The 17,963-nt window shown below is 46.8% G+C and overlaps 1 protein-coding gene across 11 annotated transcripts in view; it reads left to right on the top strand.

The window, feature by feature from the left end:
* Positions 1–4,466: 4,466 nt before the first annotated feature.
* Positions 4,467–17,963, top strand: part of PPP6R2 (protein phosphatase 6 regulatory subunit 2) — a 77,250-nt gene continuing 63,753 nt past the window's right edge. For 8 of the 11 annotated variants that reach the window (XM_045815510.2, XM_045815509.2, XM_045815505.2 and 5 more), the window contains exon 1: positions 4,468–4,708. The gene's annotated coding sequence lies outside the window, so the exon portion shown is untranslated. Of the gene's footprint in view, positions 4,709–14,946; positions 15,018–17,963 lie in introns of all 11 variants that reach the window. The other 3 variants (XM_045815511.2, XM_045815508.2, XM_087868575.1) reach the window with 2 other exon arrangements.

Below are 17,963 nucleotides of genomic sequence, written 5' to 3'. Positions count from 1 at the left end.
CGCCCCTCCTTTGGCACTTTGAATATGCCATTGTACTGCCTCATGGTCCTCATGTCTCTTAGGGGATTTCAGCTATTATATCATTCGTACCCTTTATGTGATGGGTCATTTTACTCCTCCTGCTTTCGTGGTTTTCTGTCTTTGATGTGCAGGAATGTGGTGATGGTGTATAGAGGTGTGAATCCTCTGTGTTTCTCTCATGTGGGTCTGTGGAGCAGGGGTCTTACAGTGCCCCTGCCCCGGCTTCTGCCTGGCAGCACTGTGGGGGTCCTTGCAGAACAAGGTAGGACCTCAGTCCATCCTGCTCTGATGGCACTCCAAATGTAGCTTTTATTTTATTTTATTTTATTTTATTTTATTTTATTTTATTTAATATTTTATCTTTAAGGGGCACCTGGGTGGCTCAGTCGGTGAAGTGTCTGCTTTTGGCTCAGGTTATGATCCCAGGGTGCTGGGATTGAGTCCCACATTGGGCTCCCCTCTGAGCGGGGAGCCTGCTTCTCTCTCTGCCTGCCTCTCTCTCTGACAAATAAATAAAATCTTAAAAAAAAAAAAAGACTTTATTTTTAAGTCATCTCTACACCCAGCGTAGGGTTTGAACTCACAACCCTGAGATCAAGACTCCTATAGTCTACTGACTGGGCTGGCCCAGTGCCCCTAGGCAGCCCTCGTTTTACATCAGTTTTATTTTTTCCAGTGTATTGGTGAATAATTTTGCATTTGGTGTTCTTAGTGGTAGAATTTATTTTAGTTGATCCTTCTGTGTCAGAAATACTGAATTCAACTTGGCTGTTTTGGCTGCTTTCTGTACAGTATAAGGCAGTTTAGAAGAGAAGGCTGGGGAAGGAGCTGTGCATACCAACTACATCTTGTGAGCACTTTCAGAAACAAGGATTGTGGTAACTGTACATATTTTCTCTTTGCATGTTCAGTGCTTCCTCATCTCTATTCACAGTTTTCTTCTCTCTCCTTTACAGTTTTAAAGATATACAGGTGGTCAGAGGTTAACTTTATCGTTTCGCTTTAACATACGAGCATAAGAGAATACTCAATGGGACAGTGACAGAATTTGAAGAGTAATGAATGCAGCCACTCACAGATACAGTGGCAGTTGGGGGTGCACATGGGCTCATTTGCAGTGCTCACTCCTCACTTGCAATAGCACAGATGTATCTTGTCAGGCAAACATGTAGCATGTTTTGTTAAGTGGAAGTTCAAATGTGTTTGAAAGGATGCAAATGGAACCTGACCATCCAGAGGTCAGACTCTCCTTGTTTTCCGTTTACACTTCAGCTCCCAATCCATCTCTGCCAGCCTGCTCTGCAATAACGGAGCGGGGTCCTAGAAGCATGTCTCTTCTGCATTTGGCAGGGTGTTCAGTTCTGCCCAGAGAGAGTGTTAGAGAGGGACTTCCAGGTTTAGGTGTACATTCCTTCTCTTCCGCACCTGCCAGAGGCACAGAGACATGCTGTGGTGTGTGCATGGCTTCCCACTGAGTTTCAGCATCAGCCCTGTGGGCAGATTCTCAGGGAGTCCCACAGACACTTCAGTAGAAGTCTTTCCAGACCTAGCTGACCTCCACCTCGGAGGGGTGTATTCCTGTCCATCAGCCTCTGCTCATATCATCTCTACCCCTGGACCACCCAGGGGATGTCTCTGTTAGCCACTGGGTTGCACTCATACAACCCAGCAACACAGAATGAATTCCCACCCTGGGGAGGGGACCTCCCCTCCAAGTTATGTCCTTTCTTGAAGATAAAGTTCTCTTTACTCCTTTATAATTAATGCCCTGCTATCGATAATTTTTATATCAAGCTTCCTCTGTTGAAGTCATTGTGTCATTTCTGTCCCCTTATTGGACCATGACTACTGATACAAAGGGGAAGAAACCAAGCAGGGAAAGGTTACGAGGTGTGCATGGATATGTGTGTGCACGGGTGTATGTAGGCTTGAGATTTGAAATAGAGAGGTCAGGGAAGCCCTCGCTGAGAAGGGGACAAGGGAGTAAGATCTAGGAGGAAGTTAGTAAGCACAGCAATAACTAGAGGAAAGCGTGGGCAAGTGGGATGTGGCAGGAGGTTATCATGATTGAACCAAATGCACAAGGGGCAGAGTAGGGGAAATGGGAACAATCACACAGGACCTTGGAAGTAACAGCAAGCACTTCACTTTCTGGCTATGTGAGATAAGAGCTGGGGGAGGGATGTGATGGGTTTGTTTTCATTGGATCCCTCTAGGTGCTATGCTTATGCAAGCTGGCCTATAGCAAGAATGCCAGAATAGAAGTGGGGAATCCATTGGGAGGCTGCTGTTGTCAGTCAGGTAAGAGAAACTCGTCTTGGACCTGCGTGTGGTTGTGGAGAGCTGGCCATATTTAAAAGTAGAAGGATTTGCTGATAAATCCAGTGAGGAATCTAAGAGGGGAAGGATGCAGGCTGACCCCAGGCACTCTGGCCTGAGCATGGGTAGAACATCAAGATAGGGGCGCCTGGGTGGCACAGCGGTTAGGCGTCTGCCTTCGGCTCAGGGCGTGATCCCGGCGTCATGGGATCGAGCCCCACATCAGGCTCCTCCGCTATGAGCCTGCTTCTTCCTCTCCCACTTCCCCTGCTTGTGTTCCCTCTCTCGCTGGCTGTCTCTATCCTGTAGAATAAATAAATAAAATCTTAAAAAAAAAAAAAAAGAACATCAAGATAGACAGAGGGGGAAAAAACAGCAGAAAAACCAGTGGGAACATTTCTGGCATTCGGCCCTCTGGCCCTGAGCCCCCATTCGGCAGCTCTATCCATGGCACCGCCAGCTTCTGCTGCAAGGGGCCTTCTCTTGCACGGCGTGCAGGGCATGCAGGGTGTTTCTCTTCTTGCTTGTAGGGCTGATGCATTTTTTTTTTTTTAAAGATTTGTATTTATCATTTAAGAGAGTGTGAGCAACAGGGAGAGGGAGAGAGAATCTGAAGCAGACTCTGCACTGAGAGCAGACACAGGGCTCAACCCACAACCACCAGATCACCTCCTGAGCCCAAACCAAGAGTCAGATGCTCAACCCACTGAGCCTCCCAGGCTCCCGGCAGATGCTTTTTTTTAACCCCCAATTCCTGGAAGTTGACCCTACAGAACTTGCCAGATACCTGCCCTGCAGGATGCTGGGGAAAAGTGTTCGGGGAGATGTCTCACCAGAGACATTCTGCTCTAAAGCCACCCATGGAGGTGCTGGAGAAGCCGCTGGCCTCAGGGAAGACCGGCACCGGGAGGCGGTGCTTGCAACTTGCAGAGCGAGCCCCAGAACGGCGCCTTCTCCCGCAGCGTCTCTCCTGCACCCTCTGCTGATAGAGTTTGGTACAGCAACGGCCCAGATCCACTTCCTCCGGGGACAGGGTGAATTTGGAGAGGATGCAGCACGTTGTGTTATATTCCTCAGGTGTTCGATTGCCATTTCCAACATTTCCCCACTCTTCACGCTGCCTCCTGAAATAACAAATCTCATTTTATTTTTTTTTAAAGATTTTATTTATTTATGTGACAGAGAGAGACAGCCAGCGAGAGAGGGAACGTGGCAGGGGAGTGAGAGAGGAAGAAGCAGGCTCCCAGCAGAGGAGCCCGATGTGGGACTTGATCCCGGAACGCCGGGATCACGCCCTGAGCCGAAGGCAGACGCTTTAACGACTGCGCTACCCAGGCGTCCCTTATTTTGTTGTTTTAAAAATATTTTATTTGAGAGAGAGAGGCAGAGAGGGCATGAGTAGGGGGAGCAGCAGAGGTAGAAGCCGACTCCCCGCTGAGCAGGGAGCCCCATGCAGGGCTCGATCCCACGACCCTGGGATCATGACCTGAGCGGAAGGCACACGCTTCACTGACCGAGCCACCAGGCGCCCAATAAATCTCATTTTAGAGATTAGTTTTATAGAATTAACTGGGCACATATGTGCAAAACAATCCAAGCACCTGTGGGGCACCTGGAAAGGAGTAAGTCTGGAGTCTGCTGCTCCGGCGCTCCCAGTCCAGCTAGGAAACTGGACGCAGAGGGACGCAGGTGGCTGCCCACTGTTCACGCTTGCTTTGGCCATGCCCACCCCAGGGGCCAAGGAGCTCAGGAAACATCCAGTGGGAGACGCCTTCAAGCAGAGAGGAAGGCCCGCAGAAAACCGGGAGACCCCTGCTGCAGGTGTGTGACCCTGGGATCATTTCGGGCCTCGGAGGGGTTGTTCTGTTGCTGACATGGCATTATCCCAAAACAAGCTAATTAAGCTTGTATAGAAATCTGGTAGCACCTCAGAGGAAAAAGCGACGGAAGGCCGCACCCCACCGCACCGCGCTCCCGCCCCCGTCGCGCAGAAGGCTGCCCCCGCGCGGGCCGCGTCCACGTGAGCGCGCCGCCCCGCGCCTCGCCTCGCCTCGCCGCCCCGCCCACAAGGTTCGGCCCCGCCCCCGGCGCGCGCGCCTCCGCGCCAGACACCGCCCCCGACGTGCGCGCGCGCTCCCGCCGCCGCCGCCATTTTGGAGCGACCCCAGCGCCGCCCGGGGCCCGAGCCGGTCCCGAGCCGCCGGCCGGCCCGCGCCGTGTCCGTGGGCGCCGTGTCCGTGGGCGCCGCGCCCGGCCGGGCCCATGTGCGTGCGGCTAGCCCCAGGTCGCCCGGGCTTCGCTTCCGCCAGCGCCCTGGCCTCCACCCGGGCCTCCGAGGAGCCGCCGCGACGCCCGGCCCGCGGGGCAGGTGAGTGCGGCCGCCCGCCGCGGCTCTTCACAGCCCGGCCCGCCGACCGGCCGCGCCCGCCGGTGCCCCGTCGTGACCGCCCCGCTGTCGGTGCGCCCGTGTCTGTCCGCCCCGTCAGTGTTCACCCCTGTCAGTGTCCCCCACCACACTGCCCCCCTCAGCGGTGCCCGCCCCGTCAGCGTCCCCCCCCGTCGGTGTCCACCCACCCCCACGGTGCCCCCCGTCATGCTCCGCTCCCCCCCACCCCCTGTCCCCGAGGCAGGGTCCACCTCCGCCCCCGTCAGGGGTGCCCTCCTGGTCCTGACCCCCAAGTGCCCTCCTCACCTGTCAGCGCCGTCTGTGTCCGTGTCCCCGTTCCCCTCCGTACGGCTCCTTCCTTCTTCCCCCGCCTGTGAGGGACCCTGACCCACCGGGCAGCGCTCCGCACCTGTCAGTGCTACCCCTCTCTACCTGTTGCCGCGGGACTCTCCCTCCCCAGTGTCAACGGTCACCACTGCCCTGTCCACTCTCTCTGCTGCTGCCCTTCTTTCTGCCGCCAGCGTAGCTTCCCTTCCCTGGCCTGTCACCTTCTCTGGCCTGCCTCCGCACCCCTCATTGCCCATGTCTTTCTCCAGCCCCATCTGCTTTGCCATCCCCCAGGCCCCTTACTGGCCCCCTTCCATGTTCCCTGACCTGTCCCTGTGACGTCTTCCACACACCCCCAACTTGCCACTTAGTGTCCTTGCAGCCTGTTCGCATTGTCCACCCACTTGTTATTGACTGCTCTCAGTCTGCTGTCACCCCCAGGTCACCCACTCTGTCACTCCTGTGCAGCCCCTGCCTCTCACTGCACCTCCCCCCCACCCCCGTCTGTCACTCTGCCCACCTGTCTTGTCCCTATGGCCTTCTCCAGTCTGCTATCACCTGCTTCTGTGGCCTCACAGACACTCAGATCTTACCTCTTCTCCATATTCCTTGCTTTCTGGTTTCTCTTCCATTTTGGCCTTTCTGACTCCCATCAGCTAGGCTCTGGAAGGTGAGAAGCAGCTAGCTTGGGGGGGGGGCAGAGCCTCCCAGGCTGAGAGGACAGCACAGGCATTGGCCCAGTGGTGGATCTTCTCAAGGAACCCAGATAAGACGAGCATGTGCCCAGGGTGAGGGGGAGATAGATAGGAGCCAGTGTGGGCCACTGGCCTTAGGATCATGCTTTTCCTTGCAGGCTGTGAGCCTGACTTGTGTGAGGACCTGGGATGGAGATTGAGATGGGACATGCACGCGAGGAGGAGAGATGAGGTGTTGGGTGTGGGTGTAGTTGTGGTTTAGGCCTTGCAGGTCAGCTTAGATATTTCGGAGTCAGAGCTGTGGGACTTGCAGATAGGTTAGAAGAAGGTGTGGTGGAGAGGGCTCAGGGTGATTTCTAGGCTTCTTGGTGGCACATATGGGCGGACTGTGGCACCGTTTACTGAGATGGGGAAGCAGGGTGGGATGCTGGCAGGAGCAGGGTGTTATTCTAGGTTGGAGGTGGAAAGTAAGGTTTTCTCTTGACTCAAAGTAGTGGGAGAAGTCTGACACATCCAAGGGTCATTAGCAAGAAGACACCGGGCAGAAGAATCTGGAGCCCAGAGGAGAGCTCAGGATGCAGGTAAACAGGACCTCAGCACAGGGGTAATGTTTGAAGTCTTGGTAATGGCAGTAAATTTGCACAGACACACAGCACAACATACTGACTATTTATTGTGTGCTACAGCTTGAAATGTTTTATATGAATTATTTAATCATCGTAGGAACTCTAGGGTATAGGAACTATTATCACCCATTTTACAGATGAAAAAACAGGCATACAACAAATAGATGATTGACTCAGGATTTACATCTCAGACAGCTGACTAAGGCCCCTCCCCTTCCTTTTTCTTTTGGTTAAGGAAAAGGCTAACTTTCAAAATACTGTTTTAAATTTTTGAATAATAATGGCAGCTGATTATGTACCAGGCATTTTTGTGTACACACATGCGTGTGTTCCAATAAAGCTTTATTTAGAAAAACAAGCCCAGGCACTTTTTAAAGTGCATCACATATACCATCTTATTTAATTCCTTTTTTTTTTTTAAACAAAGTGCTTTACCTTTTATTATCCTTGTAGCCTTGTGAGATATAACAGACATTTTGATGAAAGGAGGTATATGACTTGTGCAGAATTTTCTAAAAACCAGAGAGTGAAAACCAGTGCTAAATTTTGTATTTTGACATCTAAACCAGTAAGCATTTACTTTTTTTGCCCATCCCTCTCCCCTGTCTGCCTTCTAAGCATTTACTTCTTTTTTTTTTTTTTTAATATTTTATTTATTTATTTATTTGACAGAGATAGAAACAGCCAGCGAGAGAGGGAACACAAGCAGGGGGAGTGGGAGAAGAAGAAGCAGGCTCATAGAGGAGGAGCCTGATGTGGGGCTGTATCCCATAAGGCCGGGATCACGCCCTGATCCGAAGGCAGACGCTTAACCGCTGTGCCACCCAGGCGCCCAAAGCATTTACTTAAAACAACTTAATGATGTAGTTACTCTTGATATTCCCATTATTTATGTGAAGACACTGAGGCACAAATTAAGGAATGTATCCAAGGTCACAATAAGTAAATGGGAGACCCAGGACTCAGCTCAGGTGGTCAGGCTCTAGAGCTTGTGCTTTTCAGTCTCGCCTCCTGTGGGTGGCTCATGCACAGGGTAATCTGAGCTCGAGTAAAATTCGGAAGATACCAAAGTAGGTATCGTGAAGTCAGTCTGATTCTCACCCCATTCCTCAAGCATCCTCAGCCATCGTCGTCTTAGAAATGTTGTCATATCCGTGTATAGCAAGCAGCCTTCTTTTTAACACAGAACGTACAGCCTTTTCTTTCTTTCTTTTTTTAGTCTTTTATTTCTTTAAAAATATTACAGGGTGCCTGAGTGGCTCAGTCAGTTAAGTGTCTGCCTTTGGCTCAGGTAATGATCCCGGGTTTTGGGATTGAGCCCTGAGTTGGGCTTCCTGCTCAGCAGGGAGTCTGCTTCTCCCTCTCCCTTTCCCTCTCCCTACCCCCACTGCTTATGTGCTCTCTGTCTATTGCTGCTCTTTCTCTCAAATAAATAAAATCTTTAAAAAAATATTCCACTAAAAATTATTGAAGAATATTTTATACCCAATGAAATTTGCAGGTCTTAAATATGTTTGATGAATTTTGACAAATGTATACACCAGTGTGTCCATCACTCATGTCAAGATAACATTTCTGTCATCCCTAAAAGTTTCCTTGTGTCCCTTTTCAGTTACTACGACCAACCTCCAAATCCTGAGGCAGCCATTGTTCTGATTTGTCATTACAGATTAATTTCACGGGTCCTCCAACTTCATATAAACAAAATCATAAAGTATATGCTCTTTTGTGTCTGTCCTCTTTTGCTCAATGTAATGCTTTTGTGATTGATTGATTGATTACTTTTTAAGTAATCTCCATGTCCAACATAGAGTACTAACTCACGACTCTGTGATCAAGAATTGCACACTCCACTGACTGAGCCAGTCAGGTGCCCCTTGAGATTTAGTGATTTTAAATGCTTGTATCTGGGGGTGCCTGGGTGGCTCAGTCGGTTAAGTGTCCCTTCAGCTCAGGTCATGGTCTCAGAATCCTGGGATCGATTCCTGCATCAGGTTCCTCCCTCAGTGGGGAATCTGCTTCTCCCTCTCCCTTTGCCCCTCCCCCTGCTGGTGTGCGCTATCAAATAAATAAACAAAATCTTAAAAAAAAAATAAATGCTTGTATCTGTATTTTTTGCTTTTTATTTGAGTAGGATTCATTTGTATGAATATGAAATATGAACTTATAATTTCTTTAAATATAATTTATATATATTTTTTCATATTGAAAATATAATTTATTTTCATATTGATGGATATTTGGATTGCTTTCACTTTTTTGGCTATTACTACTAAAGTCAAGATTCTTATGTAAGTCTTGTGGATATATGGTATTTTTTTGGGCAAATATTTAGGAGTGGAATTGCTGGGTCATAGTATAGATACATGTTTAACTTTTTAAGAAACTGCCGAACTGTTTTCCAAACTGTTACTCCTTTACGCTCTCACCAGTAATGTATGAGAGTTGTAGTTTTTCCGTTTCCCTGCCAGCCCTTGGTATTGTCAGTCTTTTTAATTTTAGCTATTCAGGTGGTAGTGATATCTCACTGTAGTTTTATTTTTTATTTATTTATTTATTTATTTTTTTAAAGATTTTATTTATTTATTTGACAGAGAGAGACAGCCAGCCAGCGTGAGAGGGAACACAAGCAGGGGGAGTGGGAGAGGAAGAAGCAGGCTCCCAGTGGAGGAGCCTGATGTGGGGCTCGAACCCAGAACGCTGGGATCACGCCCTGAGCCGAAGGCAGACGCTTAACCGCTGTGCTACACAGGCGCCCCTCACTGTAGTTTTAATTTGCATTTTTCTGATGAATAATGATGGTGAACAACTGTTTTATTTTTGGTGAACACTTTAAGATTTTATTTATTTATTTATTTATTTATTTATTTATTTATTTATTTAAAAGATTTTATTTATTTATTTGACAGTGAGAGAGACAGCCAGCGAGAGAGGGAACACAAGCAGGGGGAGTGGGAGAGGAAGAAGCAGGCTCCCAGCAGAGGAGCCTGATGTGGGGCTCGATCCCAGAATGCCGGGATTATGCCCTGAGCCGAAGGCAGGCGCTTAATGACTGAGCCACCCAAGCACCCCAGATTTTATTTATTTTAGAGAGAGAACACGTGGGTGCGCTTACAAGCACGTTGGTGGGAGGGGCAGAGGAGGAGGGAGAGGCACAAGCAGACTCTAAACTGAGCCTGAGCCTGACATGGGGCTCGATCTCAGGACCTCGAGATCATGACGTGAATTGACCTGAACAGAAATCAAGTGTTAGATACTTAACTACTGAGCCACGCAGGTGCCCCTTGGTGGACAACTTTTTATATGCTATATTATTGGCCCCTTATATTTTTCTTGTGAGGTGTCAGGTTTTTAATCCACTCTTTATTGGATTGTTTGTTTTTTAAATATTTTTTTTATTTAGAGAGCATGGTCTAGTGGGGGACCCGGCAGAGGGAGAGAGAACCTCAAGCAGCCTTGTGCTGAGTGTAGAGTCCAACTCGGGCTGATCCCATGACCCTGAGATCATGACCCAGGCTGAAGCCCAAGAGTCCAATGGCCAATGAACAACCATCCAGGTGCCCTGGATGTTTATTGTTCATATTAAGAGTTAAAATATACATATATATGTTGATTATGAGTCCTTTATGATGTGTGTGTATATTTGTGTGTAAGGAGTGAATATTTTTTTCTGTTTTATGGTTTGGCTATTTTTTTCTTTTTAAAAATTTTACATACTTTTTTTTTTTTTTTAAGATTTTATTTATTTATTTGACAGAGATAGAGACAGCCAGCGAGAGAGGGAACACAAGCAGGAGTGGGAGAGGAAGAAGCAGGCCCATAGCAGAGGAGCCCGATGTGGGGCTCGATCCCATAATGCCGGGATCACGCCCTGAGCCGAAGGTAGACGCCCAACTGCTGTGCCACCCAGGCGCCCCAACATACTTTTTTTTAAAGACATTTCAGAGAGTGAGACAGTGCAAGCATGAGCGGGGCTGCTGGGGTGGGGGGGCGGCAGAAGGGGAAGCAAACTCCCTGCTGAGCAGAGAGCCTGATGTGGGGCTTGATCCTGGAACCCTGGGATCATGACCTGAGCTGAAGGCAGGCACTTCACTGACTGAGCTACCCAGGTGCCCCAATTTTATTTCCTTTTTTAAAAGTAATCTCCGCATGCAACGTGGGGCTTGAATTCATGATTCCAAGATCAAGAGTTGTATGCTGTACTGATTAAACCAGCCAGGGACCTCTTGCCTTTTTTTTTTTTCTTTAATGGTGTCTTTTGATGGACAGATTAATTTGGGTGAAGTAAAAAAATTATCAATATATATATATTTTTAATTTATTATATTTTTAAATAATCTGTACACCAAATGTGGGGCTCAAACTCACAACCCCGAGATCGAGATTCGCATGCTTCTCCAGCTGAGCCAGCCGGCGCCCTGACAATATATATTTTTTATGTTTATTATGTGTCCTAACAAAATTTCACCTGCACCAGTGTTGTGAAGACACTGTCTTTTTCTTTTTTTTTTCTTTAAGATTTTATTTATTTGAGAGAGAGCATGAGCGCACAAGCAGGGGGAGCTGCAGCCAGAGGGAGAAGCAGGATTCCCACTGAGCAGAGAACTGAATGCAGGTCTCGATCCCAGGACTCTGGGATCTTGACCGAAGGCAGATGCTTAACCGACTGAGCCACCCAGGTGCCCCTCTTTTTCTTTTTTAAAAATTTATTTATTTGAGAGAGAGCACGAGTGCACAAGTGGTAGGAGCAGGGAGAGGGAGAGAGAATCCCAGGTGGACCCTGCAATGAGCATGGAGCCACATGTGGGGCTCCATCTCACAACCCTGAGATCATGACCTGAGCCGACCCCAGGAGTCGGGTACTTAACCAACTGTGCCACCTAGGCACCCCCCACCCCTTTTATTTGGTAGAAGTTTTTTTAAAATTTTTTTTAAATTTTATTTTTTAGTAATTTTTACACCCAACATGGGGCTTGAACTTGCAACCACAAGATCAAGAGTCGCATATCCTGCTGCCCGAAGCAGTCAGACATCCTGTAAAAGTTGTATAGTGGTAGTTTTTGTATTTTGGCTTACGATTCACCTTTTTCTTTTTAACATCTTTACTGAGATTCAGCTGATGTACAGTAAACCCCACATGTTTCAAGTGTAAAATATAAGTTTCGACATCTGTATACACCTGTGAAATCATCACCACGTGTAGTGAACATGTCTGCCATGCCCCAAATTTCCTCATATCCTTTTGGGAACCCTCCATCCCACCCTCTCCTGCCTCTCCATCTCCAAGCAAATACTGATCTTCCTGAATGATCCTTCTTGCATTATTTTTTAATGGGTACTTCCCCCACCCCCCATATGGGTTATATAATCATTCTAGTGTCATTTGGGGGAGCCTTTGTTATAAATTAACATATGTGTGCAGGCTTATTTCTGGGTTTTCTGTTATGTTTTGTTGGTCTATTTTTCTATCCTATGCCAACATCACACTGTGTTAATTACTGTAATTTAATGGTAAGTCTTGACATGAGGTAGTGTAAGTCCTCCATCTTCATTCTTCTACAGAGTTGTCTTCCAGCTTTAGAGTAAGCTCTTCAGTATGTACAGAAATTTTTGTTAGAAGTTTGGTTGGGGTTACTTTGACTCTATAGATCAATTTTAGAGTTGAATATTAACATAGTCTTCTGATCTGTGCAGATGGTATATCTCCATTTATTTAAATCTTCTTGCATTTTTCTCAGCAATATTTTACAGTTTTCAATGTGAAGATACACTTTTCACTCAGTATATTTGTAGGTATTTGATATTTTTGGTTATTTAAAACATTTATTTTAAATATTTTATTTATTTTTAAGTAATCTCTACACCCAGCGTGGGGCTCAAACCCACGGTCCTGAGATCAAGAGTCACACGCTCCACTGACTGAGCCAACTAGGTGCCCTGTTTTCTATTTTTTTATTTTTTTTTAAAAGATTTTATTTATTTGAGAGAGAGACAGAGATGGAGTATGAGCGGGGGCGGGGGGAAGGGGCAGAGAGAAGAGGGAGAAGCAGACCCCTGCTGAGCAGGGAGCCTGACATGGGGCTTGATCCCAGGACCCCGAGATCATGATCTGAGCCAAAGGCAGATGCTCAACTGACTGAGCTACCCAGGTGCCCCCCGTTTTCTATTTTTTAAAGTTATTTTTTTAACGTACAAAAACAGTTGGTTTATGTATACTGATCACGTATTCTGCAACTTTGCTCTATTCATTTATCAGTTCTCATAGTGGGTTTGTATATTCCTTTGGATTTTTCTACCTGTACAATCCTGTCATCTTGAAGGAAGACAGTTTTGCTTTTCCTGTCCAGTTCTATTGCCTTTTATTTCTTTTTCTTTATTGTACTGGCTAGAATCTCTAATACAGTGTTGAGTAGAAGGGGTGGTATGGGCCTTCAGTGATTGAGGAAGTTGCTTTCTAGTCCTATTTTGTGGAATATTTTTTCTTTTTTAATTATGAAAGGGTGTTGGATTTTGTCAAATACCATTTCTGCATCTATGGAGATTATTTGATTTCTGTCCTTTATCGTATCAATATGGTGTTTTGTATTAATTGATTTTCAGATGTTAAAGCAACTTTGCAGTCTTAGGATAAGTTCCCTTGGTGTGGTGTGTAATGCTTTCTATATGTGGCTGGATTAGGTTTGCTAGTGTTTTGTTTAGGGTTTCTTTGTGTATATTCATAACAGAGATTTACATATGACTTTCTTTTCATATGATATCATTGGTTTTGGTAATACCAGCCCCTTAGATGAGTTGGGAAATTGTTCTTTCCTTTTTATAGATTAGTTTTCTATATGGGATCATTTTCCTTCAGCCTGAAGCACTTCCTTCAGCATTTTTTATATTGTGAGTGTGCTGGGCACAGAGTCCCTCAGCTTTTGTTTGTCTGGAAAGGTCTTTATTTTTTTAAATCATTTTATTTTATTTTATTTCATCATGATAAGTGTACTCTTTAATCCTCATCTCCTATTTTCCCCATCCACCCACCCACCTCCACTCTGGTGACCCTGTTTGTTCTCTGTAGTGAAGATGAAAAGGTCTTTACTTATCCTTCGGTTTTGAAGGATGTTTTTGCTGAACATAGAATTTTGGGTTGATAGCTTTTTTTTCTTTCAGCACTTTTAAGAATTTATGCCATTGTCTTTTGGCATCTGTTGTTTCTGATAGAAAGTCAGCTATCATTCTTTACCTTTTTTCCTACTGTGTTTGAGGTATTTTATTATATATTTGTAAAGATTTATTTATTTATTTTTAGAGAAAGTGTGTGCATGTGTGTTCTTGGGGTGTGGGGGGCAGAGGGAGAGGGAGAGAGAGAATCTCAAGTGGACTCCCCCCTGAGCATGGAGCCCAATGTGGGGCTCCACCCCACGTCCCTGATGACCTGATACAAAATCAAGAGTTGGACACCCAATGGAGCCACCCAGGCGTCCCTACTTATTATTATAAATACTTTCTTTTCTTTTTTCTTTTTTTAAAATATTTTATTTATTTATTTGACAGAGAGAGAGACAGCCAGGGAGAGAGGGAACACAAGCAGGGGGAGTGGGCGAGGAAGAAGCAGGCTCCCAGGAGCTTGATGTGGGGCTCGATCCCAGAATGCGGGGTAATTTTTAATTATATAATGAACATTATGGGTGATACATTCTAGAGATTCAGTTTTGGGTTATCTTCCTGTAAAGAGTGTTGAGTTCTTTGAGGGCAGACTGTTAAATTTTTGGGAGATCACTTGATCCTATAGGAGCTTGTAGCCTGTAGGGTGGATTTTTTGTTTTTTGCCCTAAGTTTTAGGACATAGCCTTTCAGTTCTGGAACATGGTTTTTATTCCTCTAAGGTGTGGCCTCCCTAGGGTTTTAATGGAAAACCTTTCTAGTTTGGCAGAACTGAAACTCCAAATTCTGTCTCCCCAGGATTGGACAGCTGCTGGCATCTTTGCTTAGCTCTTTTCTCCTCACAACAGTTGCTTTCTGCTTGGTGGTTTTTAGCATTATTGACATATAATTGACAAAATTATAAGTTATTTAAAGTACATTATGATGATTTGATATATGTATGCATTGTGAGAGAACTCTCCCTATCTGGTTAATCGCCACATCTGTCACCTCACATGTTCTTGCGTGTGTGTGTGTGTGTGTGTGTGAGAGAGAGAGAGAGAGGACACTTAGGTTGTGCTCTCTCAGCAGATCTCAGCTACTCCGTACAGCATCAGCAGCTTGTCACCACATTTTATAATCACATCCTCAGACCTTACTCGTTTTTGTGCTCAGTGTGTGGACCCTGAACCAGCCTCTCCCTGTCTCCCCTGCGCCTGGCCCTGGCAGCCACTTTCTACTGTTTCTGTGTTTTTTGTTTGTTTGTTTGTTTGTTTTTGCTTGATTTGTTGGTGTCTCCTCCCACCATGTGCAGTTCAGGAGTTAGTCAGGGATTTGGGAGGAATTTAATGTAGACTTAAGGGATTTTCACTTCTTTTGGAATTTCTCTTTCAGTTTCAGCCATTCTGATAGCCCTGACCTCTAACCTCTGTTCCTCCTGTAGTAAGACCGCTAAGCCTGCTGTCACCTAGCTCCGTGGCCTCATGTTCTGCAAGAGCTGGGAAGCGCGCTCAGGTCAGAAGGCATTTCAGCGTGGAGCTCAAAATTTGTTCTCCTTCCAGTAATTGTGTCCCCTCCAGTTTCTTCATGTTTCTGGTTGTTCTCCAACACCTTCAAAGAGCTGTTTTTTATATTTTGTATAGTTTGTTATTAGTGGTAAGAAGATAGTCTGATATTGGGGCGCCTGGGTGGCACAGCGGTTGGGCGTCTGCCTTCGGCTCAGGGCGTGATCCCGGTGTTATGGGATCGAGCCCCACATCAGGCTCTTCCGCAGTGAGCCTGCTTCTTCCTCTCACTCCCCCTGCTTGTGTTCCCTCTCTCGCTGGCTGTCTCTATCTCTGTCGAATAAATACATAAAATCTTTAAAAAAAAAAAAAAAAAGAAGAAGATAGTCTGATATGAGCTGGAGCCAGAACTCTCAGACATGCACTTTTATTTATTTATTTTTTCTATTTTTTAAAAGATTTTATTTATTTATTTGACAGAGAGAGTGAGAGCGGATGAACGCAAGCACGAGCAAGGGGAGGGATAGAGGCAGAGGATGAAGCAAACTCCCTGCTGAGCAGGGAGCCCACCATGGGACTCAGTCCCAGGACCCCAGGATCATGACCTGAGCTGAAGGCAGACGCTTAACCGACTGAGCCACCCAGGTGCTCCTCTCTAGTCAACCTTAATCCTAGAAGAGCACATAGTAGGTGCTAAGTGAAGGAGGTGCTATTAAATGGGAGAATATTTTATTAGATTGAAGGAGAATATTTTATTAGATTAACTTTTGGTAGAAAATGAATTATAGAACTTTTTAAAAAAGATTTATTTATTTGAGAGAGAGCATGAACTGGGGGAGGGGCAGAGGGAGAAGCAGACTCCCTGCTGAGCAGGGAGCCCCATGTGGGGCTCGATCCCAAGACCGAGGATTAATGACCTCAGCCGAAGGCAGATGCTTAACTGACTGAGCCACCCAGGTGCCCTAGACCTGCACTTTTAAGTCCTGTGTTATACATACCCGACAGAGGAAGACAAGGGAGACCAGGGTGAACATTGGGGTGTGCCCGCTGTGGAGGTGAGCACAGGAAATAGAAGCTGACCTGGAGTAGCTCTGGGTGCTGGAGGAGACTAGGAGAGTATGGTGTCAAGGATGCTAAGAGAGGCTGGTACTTAAGAGTCTGGTAGTAAGCTATGGGATGTAGAGGGAGGGAAGGGCTGAGAGGTGGTCCTTGGTGGTCATTGGCTTCCTTGACAAAAATAGTTTGGTGGCATGCTAGGGAGAGAGGCCAGAGGGGAGGAGAGGGGTTGTGGACAGTAATTGCAGACGGTTCTTTCAGGAAGCATTGCTGTGAACAGGAACTGGAGAAATGTCTGTGGGGCAGGGGATGTGTGTGCCTGTCTGTGCATGCACACTGACAGGAATGTGGAGGAGAAAGGTCTGGAGATACCAGAGGAGCAGTCTTGGGAAGCTGTGAAGGGTGGGGTCCAGAGCATAGGTGGAGGGACTGGCCTTTGGTGGGAGCAAGGACCCTTTCCTCCATTGTAATGAGAAGGAAGCAGTGGATTTGGGTTGGTAGATCAGATGGAGGGAAGATGGGAGAATTTCCATTTGAGACCTTTGGTTTTTTCTGTGATTTGAGGGTTAAGGTTATTGGAGAGTGAGGAAAGAGTAGAAGGAATAAAATGGTGGTTATGGTAGTTACGTATTGCTTTGTTACAGAGCACCCCAATGATTAGTGACTTAAAATAGCAGTCTTTATTTTTGCTTATGAGTCTGTGGTTCGAGCCCAGTTTGGGCTGGGCCGGGCTTGGCTGGCATGGCTCCTCTCTGCTCCTCATGTTGTCCACCTGGCTTCCCGTGTGTCTGGGGCCTTGGCTGGGTCTTTAGGCCTCTCTCCAGGCTTCTGTCAGGCTCAGGGAGGCTGGATAGGGCTTCTTCACACATTGTCACAGGATTCCAAGAGGGCAGTACTGGAGGCTGGCTCTCAAAATGGCATCTGTCTTCTGCTGCCTTCTGGTGGTTACGGCAGGTCAGAGGGGTCACAGGATGGGCAGATAGATTTCTTCTTCTTCTACTTCTCCTCCTCCTCCTCCTCCCCTTCCTCCCCCCTCCTCCTCTTCCCCCTCTTTTTGACACTTCTGGATGCAAGGAGCTATATAGAATTAGTGCCCATCTAAAATTTGTCCCGGTGTCTTAAGAGAGGGAAACTAACTTAGAGTTCAGAGGCTATGCTATATTAACGTTCGCTTGAGAAGTGTGGTCATTAATTTAAAATGAGTAAAATGGGCACCTGGGTGGCTCAGTCATTTAAGTGTCTGTCTTTGGCTCGGGTCATGATCCCAGGGTCCTGGATCGAGCCTGCATGGGCTCTCACCTCAGCGGGGAGTCTGCTTCTCCCTCTGCCCCTCCCCCCTGCTTATGTGCACACGCGCTGTCTCTCTCAAATAAATAAAATCTTTAAAAATAAATAAATAAAATGAGTAGAACTCAAGCCAGGTTTCCTTACGGAAGCTTTCTTTGACCAACAACTCCTTGCTCCCTGGCTCATGATAAATGTGGACATTTATGGGTCACTTCGTTTGCCAGCCATGTTTTGAGCACTTCATACAGATCATCTTGCTTGATATTCACATTGTCCTCTGAGATATGTACCATCAACGTCTATATTGCATAGTTGGGGGGACTGAGACATAGAGTTTAAGAACTGTAATTCAGGTCAGTAAGTAGAGAGGCTCACTGCAGGCGAGGCAGCTGTACCCGGAGCCGAGGATGCAGCCACTGTCAGGGCCTCTGTACAAGTCCCGTCCTCCACGTGCAACCATCATGACACTAACACGCACGGGCACTCTCCGTGCCCCAGGTTCCGCACTGAACTTCGCCACAGTCAGCCCTCCTATCCATGCTATGAGGCTGGTATTTTTATCCCTGTCCGTAAGGACACCCCCGGGCACAGGGAACCAATGGCTCTGTCCTCA

The sequence above is a fragment of the Ursus americanus genome, chromosome 17, assembly GCF_024610735.1.
Source record: "Ursus americanus isolate L20-20 chromosome 17, mUrsAme1.1.p, whole genome shotgun sequence".
NCBI lineage: Eukaryota > Metazoa > Chordata > Mammalia > Carnivora > Ursidae > Ursus > Ursus americanus.
The sequence above is the reverse complement of the archived record's forward strand: the minus strand, read 5'-3'. Positions and strand labels throughout refer to the sequence as shown.